We start from the raw sequence: 18395 nt of genomic DNA, 5'->3' as shown, positions 1-18395 counted from the left end.
TGCAGTGACATCAGTGACCTCATCACAGGCTTTCCAGGTTTCCCATGATTTTTTCTTCCTCCTCCCTCCAAAGCTTGAAACGGTGTCGCATCCAGTGAGGGCATGGGAGAATGGCAAACCTCGACACTTGTTAGGTCCCAGTGCCACAGACATCTCGTGAGCTGCCAAGAACCTGAAGTTCTTTCCTGTGCCAAAAGCAACCCAGAGCTCATCAATGTCCAGACGTCCAGCTGCTGTCACCGCAAGGACCACGACATCAGTGTCTACTGTACGGATCGACACTTTGCTGTATCCCTGCCTCACAGCGTCTTCAGCATGGAGTAGCATTCTTGTGTGAGCCTCTTCATGGCTACATGGGGCAAGACCAGCAACATCTCGGGCCTGCGTACAAACCACATCTTTGTGGTGGGTGCTGATGACTTGTTTGTCTGTGTCTGTTGTTGCTACTCTGGTGGCTAGGAAGTCAAACAACTCCATCTTGTTCTCATCTGTGCGAAGAAAGGTCTGCCAGTTTCCAGGAATGGAACTAGATGGCTCGACTCGTCTCCTGATGCCTTTTCCTCGCTTCTTCCTTGTGTCTGCCTTCAAACTGCCTGTGAGGTATTCATCCCAGACAATATCCATCCTGCTCGTATGCTGCAGCTGAGATGTGATGTATGGCAAGAATACTTCTGATGCATACTCGTTGAAGGTCTTTGCTGTGCCAGGTGGCAGCATACTGATGATTGCTGCACCATCAAGGATGATGACTTCAACTGCTGGACTAGCAGCAGCAGCAGCAGCATTCTCCTGTGGAGGGACCAGATCTTCTAAGCAGCCAACCAGATCAGACTTTGTTCCAAGTCTCATCTTGCCCATTTGTGACAGTACTGTTTCAGCCGGTTGTTGTACAGACTTGTTAGGTCTGCCAGCTTGAACACTGGTGCCACAAGAGCGTCCATGCGGGCATAATCGATGTAGGACACCAGTTCTCCGAGAGCTATGCCATGATTGATATCATCCTGGTCATCCAAGGTTCTCTTTGTGTCCCTTGCTTTGTTATAGAGGGAAACCAGACACTTCACATGGTACAGGGCATCTTGCGCCATCATATCTCCAGCACTCAGTTTAGCAATAAGTGGCTTGTCTTCTAGTTTCAGAGCACATTTCCTGACTCGTCTGTCCAGGTCAAAGGTAGAAGCTTTGCGCAAAGACTCATTACCTGCTGGCTTGTCACAAAAGAAACACGTTTCGAGCAGTGACTCTGTGCGGTCCACACTCAGACGGGTATCCTTTCGTGTCACGCCTTCGGTATCCCCACTGGTTGTTTTCCTCTTCTCTGCCCGAATCAATTGAGTTTTGTTGTATTGTAGTCTGCACGAATCATGCCACTTAGCCCTGTGGTGCTGGAAGGTGGACTCAATACCCTCACCATCGTCCAAGCGGGACATGTCGAGAGATTTTGGCAAGCAGTCGATCTCACTGAACCTGAGGAGGTTGTCTGCCAGAGTCTGGTATCCAGACCCTCCTGTGCTTCGCTTGGAGTCAGCTGGACAATGAAGAGGCTCAGTGGTGTCCATCTGACACAGCACACATAGGTTCCAGTCTGTCTGGTTAATTGATGTAACAGATGTACTTGGCCCTCGCTGCTGGGGGTCTAATAGTTTGAAATGCTTGGCCATTGTCTTGAACCACCACTAGTCACTGTAAAATTGGGAAGAACCACCACCAAGCAGGGGATTAGTCTTTGGGTACACTACAGTGGAGTTATCACCTGAAAACAAAATAGCAGAGTTAAAATGTTTTCAACTACGAACCCCAGCCCAGAGGAGATGCATATATACACAATGGCAATCTTGGGTGATTGTCACTCGATGTCCCCAATAGGCCACCATACATTATTTCTTTGCATTGGACAGGACCATGTTAAACCCAAATCAATATGAACACACCATTGTAGTTTGAACATTTCTATTATGCAATCATGAAATTTAATACAGTGAGTACATCAATATCGATTTCGCAAATTTATGCATTTAATCGCGACATTGCCAGCTACCAGTATGTAATTAATAATGGAAATATTCATGGAGTCTAAGTTGCTTTCACCAAATTTGATTTTTGATCTATTTATATTTCCAGAAACAATATTCAGGTAACATTCACATGCATGATCATAGTGCAGAGCTCTTGTTCCAGCCATGCATTATTGCGATGGTAAACTGTTATCTGTGTCCCTCATAGACCACCGTAGATGCATTTTTTAGTCAAATATGAAGTAGATAATGAAGCATGTGCATACTAGTTGATAATAATCATATTATACTCACTACATTGTGTTTTGCACCAAGCACATATGACTTTGCTGACCTTGTAGGCAGAATTTGTTATTCGTGGCAGCCATTTTGTAAAATGGCCACCATTTTGACCCTAGGGGTAATCTGGAATGTCCCTATATCCAAAATGTTTCCTAAGGGCATGCTATAACTGTGTACCAAATTTCATACTTGTATCATCAAAGGCACAAAACTACCAGAATATTTCACATATCTGCCGGACTATGGATAAATCGAGGGGAAACCGCACATCCAAGCCATGGGTGTACAAGTGGCACATAGCAAGCACTCCTCAAGGGGAATGAGTGTGGTATTTTTATGACTTCATAGGTGCTTGCCTTTGTTATGACGTCATAATGGCATATGTAGAACCCTACATCCGATAAGTATAAATATTTTTGAGGGTCATCTCGGGATAAAATTATTCACACAACTTTGATGATGTCATCGGTCACGTGATTCGGCAGCCTTTTTTTATTTAAACCTTCAAAAATCTTCTTCTATGAAATGGCTGAAAATATCGAGGTGAAACTTTACACATATGACCGCCAATTGATGAGGAACAAAAGAGTCACACATTGGTCACATATTGGATTTACCTGAAATGGCAGCCATATTGGATTTACCTGAAAACCTATAAACAGTGGAGTGGTGGCTTAATGTTGAACAATTTTGAGGCATAATTATTTTAAACGTCTAATTGCTAAATTGCAAATAACATTTATAGAGTTAATCTAATTCATATCCATCATGACAAGATATGGATGATGTAAAACCGCGTAATCCACAAAGAACAACTGTCCGCACCAAATGCCTTCTGTTTGATTGGTTTGCATTTGCAGAAACAATCATTTGGGTGGCAATCAGGTGGATAAATCGAAATGTGTGGAGCGTAATGAGCACTTTCTCGATCTACAATGGACATTAAGTCCTGCGCAAGTGCCAGGCTGAAGCCTCCGGGTCAGAGGCGACCTTGAAAGGTGGTATTGCTTATCCTTAACCGACCGCCACCGTGGGCTGGAGCTGCAGAAGACTATTTCAGAGGGATGAGAAATCATCGATAAGTCATGGTCACCTGGTAAGTTCAAGTTCTGATGTTTTCAGTTTGGTTTGCTTCCACAAATTCTGTGGCCAATGCAGGTGGATGAGATCACATTAACTAGAGTTGAAAAAAATGGAAAGAATAATAAGTAGCTATATTAGGAAATGGCTGGGTGTTCTGAGGTCTCTTGCTCTTGTTCTGAGGTCTCTCTGTATAGTACTCACACTAAGGTGCAGTCGCCAGCTACATCAGTAATTAGGTAGTTAAAGTGCTGCAAGGCCCGGTTGCACCTTATGTGAAGAGACTTCAGATCCATTGGTGCAGAACACTCAGCCTGGGGTATATACAGGAAGAAAGTAGGATGTCTCTAAGGTTGTGCAGGAGGCACTAAAATTTAGAGAAGTAATGGGAGCTGCACAATAGGGGAGGTGTGGGATAGGATGGCAGAAGAACAGGTGGTGGTCAGTTGTAAGTGAGCGAGGAAGAAGTATGGTAATAGAGGAGATCAGACATGAAGAGAAAAGGATGAAAGTGACACAGGCCGTGGGGCAGTCCCAGCAAGTTGCTTGGACTAGATGGGATGCAGTCATGGAGCAAAAACTCAACTGGCAGCAGTTGTGAAAAATGGAACCAATGAGAATAGGTTTCTTACTTCAACCTGTATACAACCTACTGTCTAATCCTGCCAATCTTCAGAAATATGGATTGGTAGAGTGCCCTTTGTGGAAAGCAAGGAACCCTTGAGCATGTTCTAGTTGGCTGTGAGAAGGTTCTGCACAGATATACATGAAGACATAACCAAATGTTATGTGTGCTCATCACCGCAGTGGAGAACCTATGGGTGAAAGCGAATAAGGAAGTAGTTAGGCCTAAGGAGCCTATTACATTTGTTCCAGGAGGCAGTATAGCTCAGACACCCCGAGTTTGGTGTAAAATGCAATCACTGCTTGTGCCAAAAGCAGAGTAGAAACTTAAAGTTTACCTGGATAAAAAATGGACTTTTCCAGTGGAGGTTCTCCTGACAAATTTGCATCCAAACATGGTTGTGTGGTCAGTTCCCCAGAAGACAGTAATAGTCATGGAGCTCACAGTCCCATGGGAAGACAACTTGGAATGGGTACATGAAAGGAAGAGGGTAAAGTATGCAGACCTCAAGGCACAGTGTGAGGAACTAGGATGGACATGTCTTCTGTTTCCAGTAGAAGTAAGGTGCAGGGGTTTATTGGCCAGATCTACATTCAAATTTCTCAAGTCAGTGGGAGCCACACCTTTGATGGTGAGGATGATAATAAAGGAGATGCAACAAGCAGCTGAGAGTGCATCTGCCTGGCTCTGGCAAAAGATAGACCAGTTATAGACTATATGAAAGCAAGCCGACACCTGCCAGTGATGCAATAAGCAATGTTGGGGCTGCCCACTGTCAGCCCTCCTGGAAAAGGCCCCGAAAGGATGAAGACTGTGGGTTCCAGCTGATGAGGCACATGTCGAGCAGTGTAGTATCTACTGAACTGTATGTCTTGTTTTATATAAATAAATGGTATGGCAGTACACAGCGCCTGTTTATTAATATTTCTTTACTGGGAGGCCATTTCATCACATAAATTTGACACCATCCTCGTAAGACGAATAACTCCGTGCTTGGTGCATGGTACCAAGCACTATGCATACATCTTCCTATGTGATCTACGGACCAGTGTCCCACTATAGAGAAAACCTACATATCCTAGCTTTGAGATGAAAACAAACAATGCACTAAGAGGAAACAAATAAACACAGAATGTACCAAATGATCACATAGAGGCTGAGATACAGGCCATCCGTACACATTTCATGTCCTATTTAAGGAACACCGTCATAGGTCGAGTTGAGGCCTGTTTGTTAAAATACGCTAGAAATTGTTCATGTTGTGTATCCAGGTAAAGGAATGCATAGTCCAGCCTGTGAAGAAAAAAAAAAAAAAGAGGGAAGGCCCAAAACTATCCGAGCCCAAGATGGAGGATTAAAATAAATAGAATGAGCATGAAAAAAATACACAGTTGTGAGCACTCAATGTGAACAGCAATCGACACAAACAGAGAACACAAAATTTAAGGCAGCACGGACAAATCCAGAACGATTACTTAGCTTTTTGGAAGTAGATCTCTCAGAGGACTAAAATAAGTGACCATGACCAGATAACCAGAGACCAGACATGCTGGGTATATTGAAGCAAATAATCCACACAAGGGAGCAATTGCGCAGAGTTCATATCTCCGCTCTTGGCAAAGAAGGGCTGGTATCGACATCTATTGACATTCGATTCACGTTTCCTTAGGGGCATACATATGGCACGTGAAGGCTTCGATTTCTTGAAGAAGTTCAGGTGAGATCTCCCACAACTGCCCAAGCTTACTGAAGCAAATTGTTGGAATGTTTACTGAAGTACATTGCTGCAATACGAAGAAGGAGAATACATTAATGGAATGTATTCTCCTTCTTTGTGAGTGTGAGCAGGTGCTCCACTTTTTCCTTTTCTGGGGCAAAGGCACTGGATTGAATCACATCCAGTATAAAAAGTGTCGACTAATCAAAGCCTAACACACATCACTACCTGAGTTGCCCCCTACTTTATTGACATCAATGTATTTTTGGTGGGTCTGTGTTCCTAATTTCTGGTAGAGTGGGCATGGAGTGGCATTGCTGAACCCAAGGGCAAGCAAAAGGATGTCTGTATCTTCAGCAGAAGAACCATTGCTTTGTACCCATCCTTTGCTGCATTTGCAGCGTGAGCAGAACCCCCATGCCAGCGTCCTCGTATGTTGACCTTAGCTTACCGATTTCTCCCCAGTGGTCTTGTGTAATCTTGAAGCAGTACCCAAATTTGATGATTCTAGCTGCTCAGGTTGAGTTATTCTGCTGAGAAACACACAGACGTGTTGATTGCAATTGTCATGTGTCGAGCAAAGCCTGGAAGCACATTGGAAGAGGAAGCAGGCACAAAGAGCTTAAGAGACTGGAGTTGAGAGGGAGAGGTGGTTTTCACAGGTCTGATTATCTCTACTCAGATCGACAGCAGCCATGATCAAGGATTAGAAACACTTGATACTAATCAGGGACAGGAAGTGAAAGTCAGAATCCAGAATAAATGAGACAGCTGGAGGGCAATAAGACAGGTCAGGTCATGTATGGGAGCATGTGCAGGAGCAGCGCGTTGCTGCATCCACTTTCTGCGGAATTCCAGGGGCCACGGTCTGGCAATCCCCCAGGCAAAGGCCTGGCCCAACCCTGTCCCCTTGAGATGCCGATCAACCTGCTACAACCATGAGGCACATGGTCGGTCCATTGGCTTCCTCCACTCAGGAGGCGCTCTCGCTCAGAGAATCTGGTGATCAGGATCAGCGTCAGGAAAATGAGCCACATGTCCGTACAGCCGCAGCTGATGCTCACGGACTATGCAGGTAACAAATCTCATTTGAGACTCTTTCAACAACCGCTCGTTGGACACAAAGTCTGAACAGCGATAGCCAAGGATTCTCCGAAGAGACCTGGCACAAAAGGAATTAAATCTCTGTCTCAGATTCCTGGTCAGAGTCTAAGTCTCACATCTGTAGAGCAAGAGTTGAAGCACCAAGGACCTGAATACTTGGACTTTCATCCTCCTGCATAGGTACCGACAGTGCCACACCCCATGATCCAGTGAGTCCGTGCCTCCCCAGGCCCGATCCAGACGCCTATTGAACTTTGGCTCTCAGCCAGCAGAGACATGAATATCACTGCCAAGGGAAGTGAATCTTTCCATGACCTCAATATACTCACCACAAAGACAAGATGGCAGCATCCAAGATGCCAATGGAAGCCTGGATCTTAGTTTTGACCCAGGAAACTCATAATCCCCGCAGCTCCGACTCCTCATGCAACACCTTGAAGGCCCCCAAAAGGATATCCAGAGTCTCTGCAAAGATGACTGCATCATCTGTGAAATCAAGGTCAGAGATCTTTACATTCCTAAATGGTACACCACAGCTTGATCTCTCTGACATCCTCCCCAGAATCCAGTCCATACAAGCGCTTAAAAGCGTGGGGGGCCAGTACACACCACTGATGAACTCCACCAACAACTGGAAATAAGTCAGAGATGGTATCACCACATCTCACAGCACTCTCAGTACCAGAGTATCGTTCAGACATCACAGTTGTGATGGCACTCCACAAAGACCAAAAATCGTTCAAAGTGCATCCCCATTCACTGAATCGAACACTTTTCAGAGATCAACAGAGGCTGCAAGCAGCCCATACCAAAACTCTTGCTTGCGTTCAGTGAGGACCCGAAGGGCAAGGATACCATCAATCATTGACCTCTTTGGTGTAAATCCTGACTGCAATGGGTGCTAGTGCTCAAGCAGATAGTGGTGAACCCTATCAAGAATAATTTGAGCAAAGACCTTGCCCTGGACTGAGAGCAGCGTCACCCCTTGGAAGCTATTGCCATCCTGGCGATCACCCTTCCCTTTCCAGAAAGGACAACAAGTCCCCTCTTCCAGTCAGTTGGGATGATGCCTGTGTTCCAGGCAAAGCACAGAACTGCATGCAATGACATGAGTACTGCATTTCCACCAGCCTTAAGAAGTTCAGCATGGACGCCACAGATCTCAGGAGCTTTACCCCATTTCAACTGGTTCACTGCAACCTGTATTTCCACAAATTAAGGTGGATCACAGTTGATTGGAGGGTCAGCAAAAGGGATTGCAACACCCCTGACATCCAAGTTGACAGCTGGTGGATCAGCCTGGTACAACTGCTCAAAGTAACCAGCCCAGTAGTCCTTCACTTCAGATCCTCTGTCAAGAGCCCACCACCCTCCGCTCTAACTGCAGTACACCGAGGGACGGGCTTTGAGGAACGCAATGCATGAATTCCCCTGAAAGCAGGATGAGAATAACTTGACCACAGGTGATGCTCTACCCCCTCACAGATTTGTTCCACATCAGTCTCCTTGTCCACCCTCAGCGCACACACAGTTTTATGCCTCAGCTCCCTGAACAGCTCAGCTCTGCCATTAAGTCTGGCCCTGTGACTCTGGTCAATGGTGTCCAGTGTCCCTTGAGAGACAAAATTCCTCTTCGCCCTATGGTGAGTTCACAAACTTCTCAGCTACCCTCTCATCCTTGAGCTTGCCAACATCCAGCCCAGGCTGTGATGGTACCATCTTTCTGGATTTAATCTGCAACTTCAGAGTTTCTACCATAAGCCTGTAGTTGGTATTGAGGACCCGAGCACACTGGTCGACCCTGCAGTCCTGGATCATCTTCCAGTGACCATCAATGAGCACATCTCCTTTGCCACACCACCAGTAGTGGAATACCAAGTCCAGTGATGATCCGGGGGGAACTGAAACCATGAACCAGCCACACTAAGTCCATGACTTCATGCAACGTCAAGGAATTTAGTGCTATTCTGGTTCACAGTTCCAGACCCATGGGGACCAACACATGTCTCAAAACCATCTCTATCAGTTCCAGTCGATGCATTGCAATCCCCCCAAGACTTGAAGAGTATCTGGCCTAGGGCACTGATCAACAACAGACTCGAGCGTGGCATAGAATGTGTCCTTCACAGTAAGATCACTCGACTCAGTCGGAGCATATACAGAGACCAGAGAAACAACACTCAAGTAATGATGGATCCTCAGTCTCATAATACGCTCGTTGACCGGTGTTACCTCAATTATCAATGGAGTCAGCTTATTGGACACAGTTACAGCAACTCCTTGGGCATGGTAACCATCAGAGCGACCAGACCAAGAGTAGGTGTAACCACCCGCCATGATCTCGTCACAATCCGGTCTCCGAACCTCAGAGAGTGCTGCAATACTGATGTTTAAATGCCTCAGATGATAACAGAGACAAGTGATCATCCTCTCTTCTGGAATGGACTTCCAGGCACCCTTCTGAAGGGACTGCCTCAGGTTAACCCAAGGATACCGCCGTCTGGTGGACGACACATCAACACCACCCCGACACACACTCCTGCAATCTGACCCGGGAAGGTTACCCTGTGGTTTTCCTCCTATCATCAAAGATTGGGGGTCCCGAAGGCTTTGCCCCAATCCTGTCATCCAGTGAGTTGCCCTGCAGAGAGCAACTGCACAGGAGGTACTCCCACGGAGTGGGTTTTCAGACTTCTTTTTGCTTTTAGTGTGTTTGCAGAATGAAGGGTTTTACAGTGGCCGGAGTGCAAATCCTGCCACTAACTTCCTAATAAAAAGTAACCCAACTGCAGGAGGACGTCCGCAGACACAGCTGGGCACCAGATATGGATGGCTGTTGGCTCACAAGGAGTCCTCTGCCCTTTGACAGGTTTTGTTCTTCATCCTGCTGGGTGTCCATATCATACACCCTCCTCACCAGGATACCTGGTGGGGGAGATGGTTTCGTCGCCAACAACCCGACCATGGAACAGGTTAATACAGGTTTACATAGTACCTGTAGCAAGTCACAGATTTAATCTGACTTGACCTGACAATATCAGGAGAAGAGGCAATAAGTGATCGTTCTTCAAGGTACCAATAAATTTACACAAATATTAATATAGAGCCCAATTTAGGCATTGTTTCCCCATCCTCGTCAGGAGTTAAGGTTAGTGGGAGCTGAAACATACTGTGATTTCAAATCCATTTCCACGCTCCACCACCTGGTGGGCATCCCGAGTGCTTTTGCTGTGTCATGACTTCCAGTTAATAAACCTGCTGTTTGGATGCTCACCTTGTGTCTCAGTCTCTCGATTTGTGATGCCATCAATCTCGTAAAGACTTTGCAGCGGTGATGAGGAGCTGGATTGTGTGTTCGATGTCACGTATTGTGTTGTATTTTCATGATGGCAGTTGCCGGCATTGGGATTTTGAGTGAATTCAATCTGGGTTCAGATGACCGGGTCGACTCTTGCGAGAGACTGGACGAATATTTCATCACCAATAGAATAGATTGCGCTGATGATGCACTTCAAAGACACAATATTCTGCTGACTATGTGCGGGTCCCAGACGACAGTTTGATGAAAGATCTCCTGTTACCCACAAAACTCCGTGACAAGTCATATGCTGCACTGGTTGAGTTGGTACAGGGGCACTACAAACCCAAGCGAGGTACAAGTTTTATACACACCCAAAAAGTGAGGGCCAATCGGCGAGTGAGTTTCTAGCTGATCTCAGACATCTGGCCGAACAGTGAGTTTGACGCAAGATTGGATGAGATTCTGGGAGACTTTTTGTGATTGGAATTAACAGCGATTCCATCTTGCATAAACTGCTCTCAGAGACGGATCCAGACCTCAAGAAGGTTACTGACATTGCCACTGTACTGTGTGTATGCAAGCTGATGAGAGTCCATGTTTCATGACAAGGTCGACGTCAGATGTGCACAAATCTGATGTCGACGCTCGTTGACCAACAAAAGGAACCTACAAAGGGAAGTGTCATTTCTCCACCTCCATCTGTCCGTGAGACACACCGTCCGAAAAAGAATGGCAGCATGACCTGCTGGCATGATAGAAATGGCGCACTTCATTCCGATGTCGTTATAAACAATTTACATGCCACACCTGCAGGAAGAGGGGGCATCTGCAAGCCCGATGTCCGAAACCCATCTCTTCACTCACTATGTTGATGTCGATGTCGACAGTGATAATGCAGAGTCAACTGATCGCATGCTTCACGTAGCCAGCAGCACATCAGGCTTCACCACAGTCAAAGGTGAGGACTATTAAGTTTTGGCTGTTGGTGCTAAGATGACTGAACATCCGACTGTTGTGATTGTGACAATCGCTCACTCCCCATGGAAATGGGAATCGATACTGGTGCTTCGAGATATATTGTTGCGGAGCTGGACGTCGGCCGCGAGCACGACCGCGAGATGTAGCTGCAGCGTCAGCTCGACCGATCGCCTGGAATTTAGGTCGTCACTCCGGAGCCGACGGGTCATGACTGGACTGAAGATCGCCAACAGGTCACCCGTGTGGAATAGGGTGAATAGCCAAATTTCTATACACCTAAGTATCCACGTGGGGAATCTTCCGGGGAAATTCCGTATGAAACGAGTCGTTTAGCGCGCTCGTTCCGTGTGTGTCCCGAGCGGTTTGATCGCCGGGTTCCGTCGGTCCAATTGTCCCGTTACAATGGCAATGGCCAGCTAATTCCCAACACACAGCACGCTCAGCCAATGAAGGAATGGACACAAACGACCAGATACAATGAACAAATGGGGTTTATTACAACGGGGAAATGAAGGAAAGCACGCAAGAGCAGAGCTAAACCGAGTATTATTAAGCAATGCAGGGTATATACAGCAAAAGCACTTACACAGTTTACTACCTAACAGACGGGCCCATGGACACACACACACACACACACACACACACACACACACACACACACACACACACACACACACACACACACACACACACACAAAGAAGTGGTGGCTAAAGCCTTTATTTGGGCCTTCAGCTCAGAGGACAGTCGAGCTGAAGACCAGGGTCTATTTTGGACCTGTCCGCCTCGTGCGGTCTTCAAGCGGCTCAGTCCGTGGAGGAGGAGGAGGAGGAGGAGGAGAGCGAGGACGAGGACCAAGGCGAGAGAAGACCAGCACAACGAGCCCAGCAAGACGACGACCCCAATGGCGACCACCACGACAAGAAGAAGCCCCCCCTCCAAGACCAGCCAAGACGAGATCTGTTGTCCCACGAGATGTGATGTACCTCATCAAAATGAGCACCCGCATTCTTATTCACCGTTTTTGGGGGGGGGACGTCTCCACCCTCCCCATTCTCGATCTCAGGTTGTGAGGTCCCTGATTGGCCAAGGAGCCTACCCCTCTCATTCTGGGCGGAGTCCCGATCTGAGGTGGTGAAATCCCTGATTTGTCAAGGAGGCCCACCCCTCTCATTCTGGGCGGAGTCCCGATCTGAGGTGGTGAAGTCCCTGATTGGCCAAGGAGGCCCACCCCTCTCATTCTGGGCAGAGTCCCGATCTGAGGTGGTGAAATCCCTGATTTGCCAAGGAGGCCCACCCCTCTCATTCTGGGCGGAGTCCCGATCTGAGGTCGTGAGGTCCCTGATTGGCCAAGGAGGCCCACCCCTCTCATTCTGGGCAGAGCCCCAATCTGAGGTGGTGAAATCCCTGATTTGCCAAGGAGGCCCACCCCTCTCATTCTGGGTGGAGTCCCGATCTGAGGTCGTGAGGTCCCTGATTGGCCAAGGAGGCCCACCCCTCTCATTCTGGGCAGAGTCCCGATCTGAGGTTGTGAAATCCCTGATTTGCCAAGGAGGCCCACCCCTCTCATTCTGGGCGGAGTCCCGATCTGAGGTGGTGAAGTCCCTGATTTGCCAAGGAGGCCCACCCCTCTCATTCTGGGCGGAGTCCCGATCTGAGGTAGTGAAGTCCCTGATTGGCCAAGGAGGCCCACCCCTCTCATCCTGGGCGGAGTCTCGAGTGAATTCCCGCCCACGTTCGTGGTTGAACGCACGAAGGACAATGGCGCCGGTCAGAGTGAGGGGAAGGTGTATATAATACATAAAAGAAAAACCCTATCAAAGTAACACACAGCGCATTTACATTTATTTACCCATTAGACAAGGGAAAGGAAGCTATCTATAAAACACATACTTACCGATATAACGAATCTATAGGACCTGAATGTTGTGTGCAATGGGTTTCCAAATTCGTAACAATATCATGTGTGAAGACATGTTCTCCTCACTGTATCCACAGGAAGAGGTTCCGGAGATCACACCTGTGTCGACGAAACTGAAGACATATACCAGTGAAATTGTGCCTGTGATCAGCTCAGCCAATGTGTCCGTTCATTTTGATGGTGCGTCCCATGCTTTAACGTTGCTTGTCGCAAAGGGCAATGGTCCGGCTTTGTTTGGCAGAGACTGGGTTCAAGGTCATCAAACTCAACTAGCATAATGTGAACAGTGTGTCCACCAGTGCTGGATGCATATCGATTGTCGACAAGTATCCTGATCTATTTCGTGAAGGTGCAGGGACTTTCAAAGGCACCAACATCAAGATTCATGTGGATACCGAGGCTGGGATTATTTTTCATAGGGCTACACCTGTACTGCAGATGATGTGAGCGAAAATCGAACAGGAGCTCGATTGTCCACTGGATGAAGGAATCATCGCTCCAGTTGAATACTCCGACTGGGCTGCTTCATTTGTACCCCTGCTGAAAGCCGATGGGAGCTTACATATATGTGGGGACGACAAGACTACCATAAATCGCTATTCAAGACTGGAGAGATCCCAGCCAAGGATCCTAGCCTTGGAGATCCCAGCCAAGGATCTGTTCAAAGCTCTAATGAGGGGTGAAATATTTACAAGGTTGGACTTGACCACCGCTTACATACAAATGGCACTTTCAGACGAATCAACAACTTTCACACGTATCAATAGAGAGGGATGGCCAAATTGATATACCGACTCACTATTGTCAGCACATTTTGTTAGAAATCAGCATTTAGTCTTAAACAACTCACATGCAGGTATTATTCAAGATCCAGGTGGCAGGCAGATGCAAATATGCCCAAAATAAGGAATTATAGCACATTTATGACCAAATATGGTAAAAAAAATAAAATAAAGTATTTGTGGTTCTGAATGAGTAAAATGTATACTTTCATATAAAATCAAATTGGACAAGACAACTCTTGTTTTAGGTATCAATGCCTGGTTTACAATGCATTTTTTAAAAAACAAAATAGAAAGTCGTTTTCTCAAAACAATGTTTTGTTATATGGTTAATGGATAATTAAAGCTATTTTAGTATCGATCTCTCTCATCAGAATTATTTGTGTTCCACACATGTATTACACATGTTCATAGTTAAATACTGCTCCCTTTTCATGAAATGCTGATGTTAATTTATTAAAGCATGAAATGCAATAATGGCCCATTGTCATGATGTGGGCAAAGTGATGGAAATCTATACTGTTGCTTCATTTCATTCTTTCAATGTTAATCAGAATGGGAAAATTTCACAAAGCAAGGTGGAGATGATAAAAAATTTCAAAGTGTGGACCACGTACCAGGACATGATTGAGACCATGCTCAGTGTCACACGAGAAAATCGAAATGGCAACTGGAAGCTTCACCTGGATGCCTTTGCTGACTCTCTCCAACCGCACAAACTTTGCAAAATGGAGGCCAGTGTATCTTGTGGAAATGAAGAACTTGCAAACAACTGCACCTGGATTCATGAGGGGGCAGCTTTGTAGTGAAAACAAGTTATCGTCAATTTAACCAGATTTCCTTACAAACCGAGCTGGTGAATGGAATGTGCAAGCTCTCAAATGGAATTAGTGGCATCACCAGAAATGATCCAGCTCGTGAAAAATTCGATGCAACATGGTGTGAAAGAGCAGCAATATCAGGCAGTGTGTCTTGGTTGTTTGGACTTGAAGATGATGATGAAGATGAGCATATTTTGATGCAGATAAATGATCTCCCATCTATTCTCTCTCAAGAAGAAAATGCAGTGAAGAAATTGTTTTCACAATTTGAACGATTCAATGTGTTGCGGGTCAAAGTGCTTCCAGATCATGAAGACGGTGATGATGAAGATGTCTCAGAGAATGATCCTATGCTGAATGTTGTGTTTACTGGTGATGTAGCACTGGAAGAGATAGCCACAGATATGGACAGTGCAAAGGAGAAAGGGGAGGCCTGAGTGAAGGACTTTGTGGAGAAAAGGATAATTTCCAAAATTGTATCGTTCTTCACTGCTTTGCCAGAGAACAATTCAAACACATTTACATCATTGTATGTGACTGAAGTGTGTGGAGCAAATGAGGTCAAGCAAATAAAAGCAGACAGCAAACTTAAGGAACAACTTTCCCAATGCCTCAATGTCTGGCCGAAACATTCAACTGCAAGGTGTTCTCCAGCATGAGTTATCACAATTACCATTGGCATTGATAAAAACAGATGGAACTCGAGGGGGAGCACTCGGGAGAGTGCAAAAACTCCGCCGCCAATACTGCTGGGTCACTCAAGTAAACCTTATATCTTATTCATTAAATATGATGTCAACAGTGCTGACAGAGTTATAGTTCTTTTCTCCAACATTTTTTTGGGGGGGGGGGGGTTGGAAATCACTTAAAACATGTAAAAATGCAAAAAAAAAAAAAAAAATCGAAATTTTGTTGAAAAAAAAGTTCCAAAATTTTTTTTTCTCTAACAATTTTTTTTGGGGGGGGGGTTGGAAATCACTGAAAACATGTAGAAATGCAAAAAATTTTTTTTCCACTTTTATGGGGGGGGTAACAATTTTATTTGGGGGGGTTGGAAATCACTTAAAACATGTAAAAATGCAAAAAAAAAAAATTTTCTACATTTTTTTGGGGTGGTTGGAAATCACTTAAAATATGTAGAAATGCAAAAAAAGAAATTTTTTCTCGAACAATTTTTTTTGGGGGGGGGTTGGAAATCACTTAAAATGTAGAAATGCAAAAAAAAATTTCTCTATTTTTTGGGGGGGTAACAATTTTTTTGGGGGGTAACATTTTTTTGGGGGTGGGGGTGGGTTGGAAATCACTTAAAACATGCAGAAATGCAAAAAATAAAATTCTATTCTATTTGCGAGGGAGGTAAAAAATAAAATTTGGGGGGGGGGGGGTTGGAAATCACTTAAAACATGTAGAAATGCCAAAAAAAAAATTTTTTCTCTAACAATTTTTTTTTGGGGGGGGGAATTTTGGACTCCAAGTCCAAAATTTAATGGCATGATCCTTGGACCATACCTAACCCCCCCCCCCCACCAACTTTCGTCGAAATCCGTCGAGGAGTTTTTCCGTAATACTGTTCACAAAAAAACAAACAAACAGAAAGGGGTGAAAACAGTCACCTCCATCCATCTTCGAAGATGGCGGAGGTTAACTAGAAGGGCACTCGGGAGAACACATACCTCCACCACGTAATGCCTGATTCACGAGAACATATCGAGCCCAATACATTTTTGAAATATCATGCTATACAGGACTATATCGTTTTTGGCCCTATCTCTCAATGGTGAGGAATCATTTCAAAAATTCTAGTTGTCAGAACCGGATTCAGATCTTCACCAAAATCCAATCAGTTCGTCCTTGTCACACACCGAACCTCTCCACAAAATTTCATCTAGATCAGTCAACAACTTTTGAGATATCCTGCACACAGACAAAAAGGGGTGAAAACATAACCTCCTTCACCTTCGGTGGCGGAGGTAACTCGAAGCCACTCGGTAGAGCCCATACCGCCACCACGCAATGCCTGATCCACGAGAACATATCGGGCCCAATACATTTTTGAAATATCATGGCATATATCGTTTTTGGCCGGATCTCTCAATGGTGAAGAATCACTTATAAATCAAATTATTCTAGTATCCGGATTCAGATCTTCATCAAAATACAATCAATTCGTCATGGTCACACACCCAACCTGTCCACCAAGTTTCATTCAAATCTATCCACAAACTTTCTGAGATATCGTAAGATATATATTAGTGTCAGCCGATTTCTCAATGGCAAAGAATCACTTCAAAATTCTAGTAGTCGGAACCGGATTCGGATCTTCACCAAAATCGAATCAGTTCGTCGTTGTCACACACCCAACCTGTCCACAAAATTTCATCCAGATTCGTCAACAACTTTTTGAGATATCCTGCACACAGACAAAAAGGGGTGAAAACATAACCCCCTTCACCTTCGGTGGCGGAGGTAATTAGAACAGGTAGAGCGCATACCGCCACCACGCAATGCCTGAGCTACGAGAACATATCAGGCCAAATATATTTTTGAAATATCATGACATATGTCGTTTTTGGCCCTATCTCTCAATGGTGAAGAATCACTTAGACATTAAATTATTCTAGTATCCAGATCCAGATTTGGATCTTCACCAAAATATAATCAATTCGTGAATCAGGGTTCTCAATGTGTGCCCTCCGCAGTTCAGACAAGCATTGATCCTGACTCCAAAGTTCTGTCCAACTTTCCTGTCGGTCTCATGTGGCACTTCCTGGAGGTAGTCTGACAACTCCTGCTTCAAATCATCCAGTGTGGCAGGGTGGTTGGCATAGACAAAGCCCTTGGCAGCCCCCCAGAACCAGTAGACCAGAGAGTTCAAGTCTGGGCTATGGGGTGCCCAGTCATGAGCGGAAACCAGAGCAATGAGGCGGTTTCTGAAGAGCTGCCGCAGGAAAGTGATGGTGTCACCAGCTGCATGCGGGGGTGCAACATCCTGCATAAACCAGGTCATGCTGAGCTGGTTTGGGGTGACCTTTTGAGCCATATCATAATGGAACTTCAAGAGCATGGCCCGGTAGCGCTCACCATCGATCGTCACTATCCTGCTCTTGTCATTCTCAAACCAGTAAGGCCCTAGCGTTCCCCATTTGGCATTGAAGGCGCAGAAGCATGTGACATTAGGCCCTTTCAGGTACCTCTCAGTGATCTCCTCAGGTGGTTCTGCCCCCCAGAAAATGTTGTCGTGATTGTTGATGGCACCATTCAAGTGGAAACGGCTTCATCACTGAACCAGATCAGGTTGATCCAGTTTGGGTACTACTCCATCCTGTCACTGAGCCAATTGCACATATCAAATTTCCTTCTCATGCCACCTTGACTCAGTTTATGCCTAATAGAGATGATGTAAGGGAAAAGCTTCAGTTCCTTAGTGAGGATATGCCAGACTGATGTTGGTTTGATGCCTAGCTCCTGGGAGTACCGGCGGTGGGACTTCTTGGGACTGTCCACTTCAGAATCCCGCACGGCGTCGATGTTGGTTTGGCTCTTGCCTCTTGGTTCCTGATGCTGGCCTACCACTGTTGCCCTTGCTCTGGCTGTGCACTATACCCTTGTGCTCAAAATATTTCACAATACTTTGAATGGCACAATTTGTGGGTCCATCACGTGTTCTGAGGTCGTATTCACGGCAGAACCTCCGGTGGGTCTCAACATATGATTTAGTCTCATACCACAGAGCCACCACTTTTGTCTTCTGCTTCACTGTCAACGGCATAG

The 18395-nt window shown here is 45.7% G+C and overlaps 1 protein-coding gene and 1 long non-coding RNA gene across 3 annotated transcripts in view; one reads left to right on the top strand and one right to left on the bottom strand.

The window, feature by feature from the left end:
• The window catches only part of LOC147028552 (uncharacterized), a 144185-nt gene that overhangs the window by 6896 nt on the left and 118894 nt on the right, over positions 1–18395 (top strand). The gene's annotated exons all lie outside the window — the stretch shown is intronic.
• Positions 1–18395, bottom strand: part of WNT4 (Wnt family member 4) — a 180635-nt gene that overhangs the window by 160156 nt on the left and 2084 nt on the right. Inside the window, exon 1 of one of the 2 annotated variants that reach the window (XR_015057601.1) lies at positions 1–1757. This exon is cut by the window's left edge and continues 2244 nt beyond it. The exons of the other annotated variant lie outside the window; for it this stretch is intronic. The gene's annotated coding sequence lies outside the window, so the exon portion shown is untranslated. Of the gene's footprint in view, positions 1758–18395 lie in introns of those variants that run through there. 2 annotated transcript variants of the gene reach the window in all.

Source organism: Eptatretus burgeri, chromosome 4 (assembly GCF_056783735.1).
Source record: "Eptatretus burgeri isolate ZD-2024b chromosome 4, Ebu_testis_v1, whole genome shotgun sequence".
NCBI lineage: Eukaryota > Metazoa > Chordata > Myxini > Myxiniformes > Myxinidae > Eptatretus > Eptatretus burgeri.
The sequence above is the reverse complement of the archived record's forward strand: the minus strand, read 5'-3'. Positions and strand labels throughout refer to the sequence as shown.